The sequence below is a fragment of the Canis lupus genome, chromosome 4, assembly GCF_011100685.1.
Source record: "Canis lupus familiaris isolate Mischka breed German Shepherd chromosome 4, alternate assembly UU_Cfam_GSD_1.0, whole genome shotgun sequence".
Lineage (NCBI taxonomy): Eukaryota > Metazoa > Chordata > Mammalia > Carnivora > Canidae > Canis > Canis lupus.
The window spans coordinates 10009198-10018669 of NC_049225.1; positions in this window are offsets into that span (position 1 = coordinate 10009198).

Sequence of the window (9472 nt, forward strand, 5' to 3'; positions counted from 1 at the left end):
TTAATAATTATCTCCATTTCGCAGATGAGAAAACAGAACTCAGGAAATTAAGTCACTTCCCCAGAGTCTCATAATTAAGAAGTGGTTCCTGCCACATAGTAAAAGTTAACAAATGTTTGCTAAATGAAAGCACAAATAGCTGCATGAGCTAAAAAAAATAAAAATACAGAGACTGTCATACATGCCATAAGCTAGATGTAGTTGCTTCTCAAAAGGAAAACTATGGCTCAGTGCCTGAGGTCCCACGTCATAAAGAGGCAGCCTTGACACTGGGGCATGCTGGGAGTTCCTGGCTGGAAGAAGGGACTGAACTAAGGGAAGCAACGGAAAAGAACCTAGGGCCAAATCCTCACATATGACCAGGCACAAGAAACCCAAGGCAGTACCAACTACCTCCAAAAAATAAGACTCTGGAACAAATCTTGGGGGCAGATGGGGAAGGAAAGGGTCTGGTCCCATGAGCAGTGACTGCTCACAAAGAGGTATCTGAGCTGTACTTCAAGTGGCATGGGCGACCCCTGGCCACTGTGGAAAAGCAGGTAAGCACAATTCCCCCAGAACTAAGAGAAAAAGGTGCTTGCTCCGCATGGACACAGGATCTGGGGTAGAGGGCTCTGCTAACAGAAGTCAGGCCAGATTCCAGCCCTGCCTTATTCACTCAGCCAGGGACTTCTGGACATGATGCAAACTGCACAGCTGTACACACCAGCCAGGAAGTTAACCAGGTTTAATACAAGAATCTGACCAGATACCCCTTTGTCCAACCACAGAGCTCTGTGTAGACTTCCCACTCTAGAAATTTTAAACTCTTGCAGACATGGCCTTGCCTCCTATGCCGCCCCTTCCCTTGATGGAGGCCTCCTCCTCATCCCCTACTTGATGCCCACAATGCAGATGTAGGCCAGAGGCCAAGAGGGGAACATGCCGTCTCATGAGCTCTCTCTCCTCTGCTTCAGGGCCTGGACCCTCACTCCTGCTCCCTGGGGTTGGGCTCCATAAGAAAATGAGATCACACACATCTGCTTTCTGGGGAGCCCAGGCTAAGACAGAATAAATGGAAGCCACAGACCTACTCCTGAGAAAACTTAACATACGAAATGTGGCATGAAGGCTCAGTGGGTCTGGGCACCCCTGAAGGTCAGCTTAAGAACGTGACCTTACGGAGGAAAGTAGAGGTTATGGTTTCTAAATAGAAGCACATTTTCTTTTTCTTATTCTAGGACACACCCCAGGATTTCAGACTCTGGGAAAAATCAGGAGTTGGTCATGGAGAGGGGAGCTCAACAGAGCCCTCAGCAGCCTCATAACATTCACCAGAAGCTAAAGTCAAGCAGGAGTGAAGCAGCTGTCAAAAATTACCAAAGAACTGGATGAGGGTTTAAAATGGATTTTGAGTCAGGAGAGGGTGCTTCTCTCCCACTGCTCTGGCTCTTGACCAGTATCCCAATCTCAGCATCCATAGTCTTTTCCCCAAACGCCCTTTGTGTTTTTAGCAAGAAATATCAAAACCGTTCAGTAAGATAAAAGGTTCATTATAAACCTTCCATAGTCCAGAAGCCCACAGGCAGAAAGAGCAACTCACCCAGATCAGAGCTCCTCCAGCCCTGCATGCAACCATCTGAACATCACACATGCTCTCCCATCCCCCCCCCCCCAACACACAGAAGGAAAATGCCTCTGGGGATTTGGGGGGATTTCTATAAGGTATCCTGAAAAGAGAAACATTTGCTCTTCTAAAGACTTTGAAAGGAACCTTTACAGTTCTCCCTCCAATCCTTTAAGGAGGGAAGGAGAAGCCCCTGGCCGCATGCCACATCTGTGATGAATATGCATTTAAGGGGCTAGAGGAAACCATTAGTGATCACTGAATGCACAGCTAATGCAACAGTCTTGGACATGCATGCTAATCATTTTGACAACCTGTCAGCTGAAAAACAACAGCGGCATCCAAATGCCACCTAGAGAATCCTGAGAGACCAGTAGGCCTTTGGGTCCATCCCGTACCCAGGCTCCATGCAAAGGCACGGCAGAGAGAGGGGAGGGCTGCTTTATATGCGCTTCAGCTCCTCTGAATACTCCCTGCTCTCTTCAGGGCTCCTCTTGCAAAGGGAGCCACCGGTCCCCTCATTTCCAGCACCCCGCGCCAGAGCAGCAGAGGGACATGTTGCCCGAAGCCCCGTCAGAATATCAAATCTGGCGGAACTGTCTTCCACCTGCTCTCAAATCTGAGTGACAACCAAACAAGGTGCCTAGCAAACAGGTTCCAAAAAGCTCAGCCTCTGGGACTGAAAGCCACCCTCCTGACATGTGCCAAATTAGGGATGATGCATCTGGAAATTGTGACAACCAAGAAACTAAAACACGAAGCAAAACGAAACACAATGATAGTGCATTTCCCTGATTTTATCAAGATGTAAGGTGTGGGTGTTGAGGGGAATGAGGACACAATTCAGTGTCAAGCTTCAGTCACATCCCCTGCAGTAATCAGCACCCGGAGGCCTCTGCAGATCCTGGCCGTGAGACTGCACACAAGGGATGCAAAACCTCCTTGGCCCCTTCACTTGTTCTTTCAAATATTTATTCTACAAAGATGCATTCGTTGACATTTATGGAGGCGGGAGAGTGGAGCACAGGGCATCAAACTGCTCTGCTGAAAACCCAGAGTTCTCAGGGGGTCTTCATTGAACAAATATGAATTGAACACCTACTACGTGCCAGGCCTACCCACCCAGGTGGGTGCTGAGATACAACAATGAGCAGCACAAACAATCCAGATTAAGACTCATGTGGATCTTAACTTCTAATGGGAGAGAGGACATCAGACAAATGTGTAACACGTGAAATACATAGTAAATTGGAAAGTAATAGTAATAATCAGCAGTAGTGATAATAATAGGAAAAAGCGGGATCCCTGGGTGGCGCAGCGGTTTGGCGCCTGCCTTTGGCCCGGGGCACGATCCTGGAGACCCGGGATCGAATCCCACGTCGGGCTCCCTGTATGGAGCCTGCTTCTCCCTCTGCCTGTGTCTCTGCCTCTCTCTCTCTCTGTGTGACTATCATGAATAAATAAATAAAATCTTAAAAAAAAAAATAGGAAAAAGCAATAAAGCAGAGAAAGGAGACAGAGTGGTCAAAGCAGGGAGGTTGGAACTTTATTTAGATTGGGTTCCTAGGGAAAGCTTCACAGAGAGACTTTTGAGTAAAGCTCTGAAAGAAAAGGAGACCCTGGTAAGTCCAGCAAAGCCAGGGAGGGAGGGAGGGGAGCAAAGGGGAAGGCAGAGCCAGGGAAGTGGGGGGGGGGCGAGTGGGAGGAGGTAGAAGGTGGGGTAGGGAAGGCAGATCAGTGGGAGGACCCAGAGTGCTGTGCCAGGTGACCCATTTTTTTCAACTATGGTAGTCCTTTCATCCGTTCAAAACACTGAGGTTCTACATTGATTTTTGTTTTAGAAAATCATCCACTGCTAAAAAGAGTAGGGGGTAGGAGGAGGGTGGAAAACAACCCACGTGGTGTACAAAGCCTTTGGAATAAGACAGTGCTGGGTTCAATTCCCAGGTTGGTCCCTTGTAGCCTAAGTTTTCTAGAGTCTCCCTTCTCACCCTGTGTGCTCCCAGCCTGGGGAGCCTTGGAGAATGAGCAGTTGGCATAAGGGTTTCGAACTTAGCAGAGGGCAGTGGATGGCTTCCCTGCCCCCACTATAGTTGGGGCTGCTCATGAGGGAAGTGCAGACGTGGGGTCTGCCTTTGAGGAACACACCAGCCAGTAAGAAAGCTGAGATGATGCACACGAAGGCAGCATCAGGCCACAGCGAGCTACACAGTTCATCTCCAAAAACCATTATTTTCAGCTACAGGGACCATGAGAAGGCAACCTCAGAATGAGGCCTGCGAGCAAGGGCAGCTTTTTGACATAGGATATGAGTCAAGGAAGACACTGCAGGTGGGAGGGGACAGCACACACAAGGCAGAGATTTAACAAGCAGGATGTGTTTGAGGGATGACAGAGAGACCACCTTGGTGAAGGTCCCTCCAGATGACACCTGGGAAGATTGTAGGTAGACTGCAGTGATCACAGCGCCGGGATGAAGGGTATGTCTTTAGAAGACAAAGCATCCCTGGGTCCTTGAAGATTTCCTAGCAAGGTGGAACCACAATCATTAAGGTGATTTGGAACAATACATGGGATGACCAGAGGCAGCAAGAGAAAGGAGGAAAGATGGGGGTTGGTAGAGCAACACAGATGCTGGTAATGAGAGCTCAAACCAAAGAAATTAGATAGGAGTCTAGAGGACCAAATGTGAGAAATCTACTCTGTCCTCTCAGGCTGTCAACTCAAGAAATAAGGCAGGGTGATTCAGTGTAGAATTTGGGCAATGTGAGAGGGTCTTGCACAGAGGCAACTGGTGATATCAGAGGAATGGAGAGGGTGGAGGGGAAGGTCAACAGGGGACTGCCCAGAACTGATCCTGGGGGACACCAGTGTTTCAGGGTAGGAGAGAAAAAGGAGCCAGTGAAAGTAAGAACGCATCAGTGATACACAAGTCCCTAAAAACAGAAGAAGCCAATGGGGAGCCCAACAGGCCAAAGGTGCCTCAAGACCAAGAAGATCAAGGACCAACCAAACAGCCATGACGTTGGATGGTTAAAATCGATCCCATTACCTTCCAGAAGGCAGTTTCAATGGGGAGGATTATCAAGATAAAAGGGTAGCAAGGTATAAACAATAAATGTAGGCTACTCCTTATATTTGTTTGGCAGTCAAGACTGTGATGGGGAGAATAACAGGAAAAATATTCAAAATTTTTAGATTAAGGGTATTCTGTGTATGTCTATTAAACAGAAAGGAAAGTGATAAGAGTTTCAGGAGACAGAAGGGATATGGCTAGAAGACTGGAAAAAGATTGTTTGGCTCATTTCATCAGTGATAAAACCTCAAAGGGGCTTAGAAAAATGCTAGCACACACACTGCATGTCCACAGAATACTGGACATTGAATACTGTGGGCATCTATACTCATGCATACAAGAGTAATCACCTCAGTCTTTAAAAGTGGCCACAGTTGATAAAAGTGAGTGTGGCCGGGCAGCCCCCATGGCTTAGCAGTTTGGTGCCACCGTCGGCCCCCGGGGTGTGGTCCTGGGGACCCAGGGTCGAGTCCCGTGTCGGGCTCCGTGCGTGGAGCCTGCTTCTCCCTCTGCCTGTGTCTCTGCCTCTCTCTCTCTGTCTCTATGAATAAATAAACAACAACAACAACAAAAAACATTAAAAAAAAAAAAGTGAGTGTGGCCACAGTTGGTAAAAGTGAGTGTGGCCACATCCTCTACCATGATGTTGGTACGTCCCCGCATATTTACCTGGGTGGCTTCCCTCAGTACTCTTCCTCTGGGTCCCATTTCTCTGAATGTGTCTCTCATTCCACACACCAGGTGAGCCTGGTCCCACTGTGTGTGGCATGGTTGGCGCTGAGTCACATCCCTCCATCCTCCTGTGTAATGAAAACCCTTTCCTACTCGTATCAGTTGTATCCATTATAGAGCATCTTACAGACCTCTTTCTTGTCCATAAATTTATTTTCTACAATCAACCAGAACTTGATACTAAAACCACAATAATCCAACTACCACTAACTCTTAACATCTCAAAGCTATGTTGCCTCATGAATGATGTTTCTTCCTCTGATTTAAAAAAAAAAAAAAAAAAAAAAGGTATTTTTCTTCCAAAGAGGTGGACCCAGCTGAGGAGATAACAGGATTTTGTGCAGAATCATCACCAGGATTCTATTACCCTCTGCAACAGAGCTTGTCCCTCTGGAGTGGAGGTGAGGAGGTGAGGGGACATACAGTAGGATAACCAGGGGCATCTCCAGAGCTTGACAAAGTGACAACAGTCAAAGGAGGGAAACGCTAAATGCAGGGAGGTGAATGTGGGTATGGTGGCCATGGGGTGGCTACAGGGAATTAGCTGGATGGAGGGACAACAGGGAGACAGAGATGAGGTGGTACAGAGCGGGAGGGGACATTGGCTCCTGGAGAGAGGGACAGCTGAAGGGGAGCAGACATGGAGACCCCTGGAAAGGACATGGCTGGGAGCTGCAGGCAGAGATGTAGCCAGCTGGGGAGAGCGAGCCTGGAGCAGAGGCTGCTGAGTGCAGATGGCACAGTGTCTGGAATACTTCCACTGGGGACGACAGGTGCGTCATTCCCCACGGCCCAGGTGACAGAAGTCCCAGCCATTGGAGAGACAGTGGTTACCTACAGGCTGAGCAGGAAAGGAAGAGCTGAAGGAAAGAGAGGGACTTGAGCCCCTTAGAAAGGAAAGGGAGAATGTTGAGAAGACACCAAGAATCAATCCCTGCTAGGACCACTCTCTCTGCAGTGGACTTTACGAGACTAAAAATATAAAGATGTGAGCCTATTAGACAAAAGAGACAGGGCTGTAGCCTGGCACATGAGCGCCATCAATCGGCATAATCTCTGTGAACTACTTGGAAGATTCAACCTGAATCCCTTCCAGGTCTGCACATGCCCTCCTTGACGTGTCTTTTCTTCTTAAGCCTTTCCGTTCCTCCACAAAGCAGGGAGGAGTTGCAAGAAAGGAGTAAGCATGTGGAAGGTACACATTTCCGGAAGCTGAAGAGGAAGACAGGCTGTGAAGACCTACCCACGGTGGTCCAAGGGGATGGTCAAGGTCAAGTATGGGAACAGGCAGTTTGTGGTGTGTCTCCTCTGGGGCCACCTGCAGTTCTACATCTAGGACCTCCACAGTGGCTCCTGCAAAGTCACAGCCCAGGCAGAGGCCCCCACTGCCAAGCCTTCTCCCTTCCAACTTCCTCCACACCTGCCGCTCCCTTCTGGTGCCTTCTCTCTCCCCAAACCAATCTGACAAGTGAATTCAGAGCCAGCCTCCTTAAAAGCTCCTTCCCTTCCATCAGGCAGGTCTCAGCTCAAATGTCATCTCCCCAGGACAGCTTCCTCCTTGCCAGCCCCTGCCCCATTTTCTCTGTTTCCCATCCCTATGACCACACCCTGCAATGATGGGTGTATTGGATTGCTGGCCCCTTGTGGATATCCCTTGCCAGAAAGCAAGCTCTGTGAAGCCCAAGAGGATGGCCCCAGCCCTTGGCCGAATACAGAGGGAAGTGATGCCCACTTGTCATATGAATGTACAGCCGGGGCCTTCCAATTCAGAGGGAGTTTGGTACCTGGCCAATCTGATGGGGTCCTGCTCAAGTCATCTTTCACTGTCACCCCCAAAGCTCCCCACTCTGCCATGCAGAGAGCTAACCTGGGCCGACTTTCTTTGCCTGTAAGATCTACTCTAATCAAATAAAAACACATGGCATAGTTGCCCTTATTACCACCAAGAGAAATGTTTCCTCTTCATTAATCAGCAAAAATAGAATTGAAAATTATTTCTTTCCTGAGGGAGGTTTAGAGCTCCTCATGAGGAAAGGGGGACAGCATTTCTCAGGAACAGGCATACTGGAGAGATAGCATATTTGAACTGTGCAAGGAGGCCACAGGGTTGACAGCCTTCTCGTCCTCATTCCCTTTCTTCCAAGACAGGGAGCACTTTACACACAGGTGTCTCTGGGCATCTTCAAAGCAGGCAGGGCCTTCAGTTGCGGCCCGCAGTGCCACCGTGAGGACGCCTAAGCAACTGCTCCATGTTGGTCTGCATTCCAAGCAGGAGAAAACCAATTACTGCTCATCTCTGGCCTTGGTGAACTCCTGGCAGAAAAAAATAGTTACAACTTCATGAGGGAATTCTGAGACCAGCAACCTTCCTGTTTGGGCACTTGACCAAAATGGGAAAACCAAGAACATGTTTTTAATTCTAGCTTTGTTCACAGCCTGTGTCCTTGAAAGGTCACCTGCTTGCTCCAACACACCATCTCCAGGTATGAACAAGAAATAACATCATCAACCTCTCAGAATTAGAGGATCCTGCAGGCAATTGGGCATAGAAACAAAATTTCATCAATACAGAGCATTAAGCAAAAAGATGCCAGACCACCTGAATTCCACTTGAATTTGGGTTACATGAGCTTAGAAGCCTCTGCACACATACTATCTAGGCAGAGGGAAGGAAATGGATCAAGCATGTAACGTGCAAAGCAGAACCATCTCCTCAACTCAGTCAGCCGATACAAGAAACAAAATCAAATTTGGGGCATAAAAAATGAGCTATTTCTCTTAGGTAGCCATAAAAATCCATTTCATATTGTCTGTTCTGATCATAAGTGCTTGAAAAGGTAGGGTAAAAACCAAGCCTTTTGCTTAGGTATGATCCTTCAAATAATTTAAGCCTGTATTTCAGGAGAATTCCAACATAAATTCTACAAAGATAGTGTGTAAGAAAAAAAAGCAAATATCCCAAATGATAGCCAGGCTAATTAATGTTACATAAGAAATATAATTACATAAATGTAATTTATACAAGGAATAAAAATGGTAAATATGAAAAATGTATCATCTCTTGGTAACTAAGGAAATTCAAGACAAAATAACATTTCTCTACCAAGGAAACATAAAACCAAGAAAATCAATTATACTAAAGTTGAGTCACTAGTGAGAAAATAAATTAGTACACTTTCTGGAGGGTAATCTGGCAATATTTATATAAATCCTTAAAACTGGATCGGATTTTTGACAAACTATATAATTATAATTATGGGAGTTCATCTTACAGAAGTAAAGATAGAAGGAAGAGTCAGCTGCAAGCACCACGTGTAAGAGATTTGAAAAGATCCCAATGTCTAACCATGGCAGATTTATTAAGCAGCTATATCTATGCAACGGACTACTATACAGCCATTAAAAAGTATGTCAAATGTCTTTATAGACCCAAAAATGTTACTGAAATATTACATAGGAAAAGCTAGGTAACTAAAACAAAACAAAAATGCATTTATGATTCAATTTGGCAACTATATATTTATTTCTATGTACATCTAGATAGATACATAGCAAAGAAATGGAAACCAGGTATTTAAGATGACAGAGGCTGTCCATGTAGTTGATACTAGGAGTGGTTTTTTCAATTTTTTCCCTTTTATTAACTGAGGTTGCTAAAATAAAATCTATTGCTTAGGTAATTAAAAAAAAAAAAAAGAGTATTTCTTAGACTGAAAAGAAAAAAATTCCAAAATAAGCTTCAGAGAGCTAAAGCAGGAAGAGCAGGCAGAACAGAGCACTGAAGGGGTCAACCCACGCATGCCACACAGGCTGCACGGCCTCCCACCTCTGTCCAGAGCAGGCACCTCAGCTAACACTGAGTCTCAAAGCTCTAACTGTCCCCAGGCCCCTTGAGGAGGTATACTCAGAAGGAAGGTAGAGAAAGTGGCATTTCAAGAATACTTCCCATGTTACTTGGGAGAATATAAAAGGCAAAGATATTTAAATGGGATTTAATTATACAGCCATGTACCTACTTTCCCATGAGGAGAGGAAACACCAAACCACTGGAAGATAGA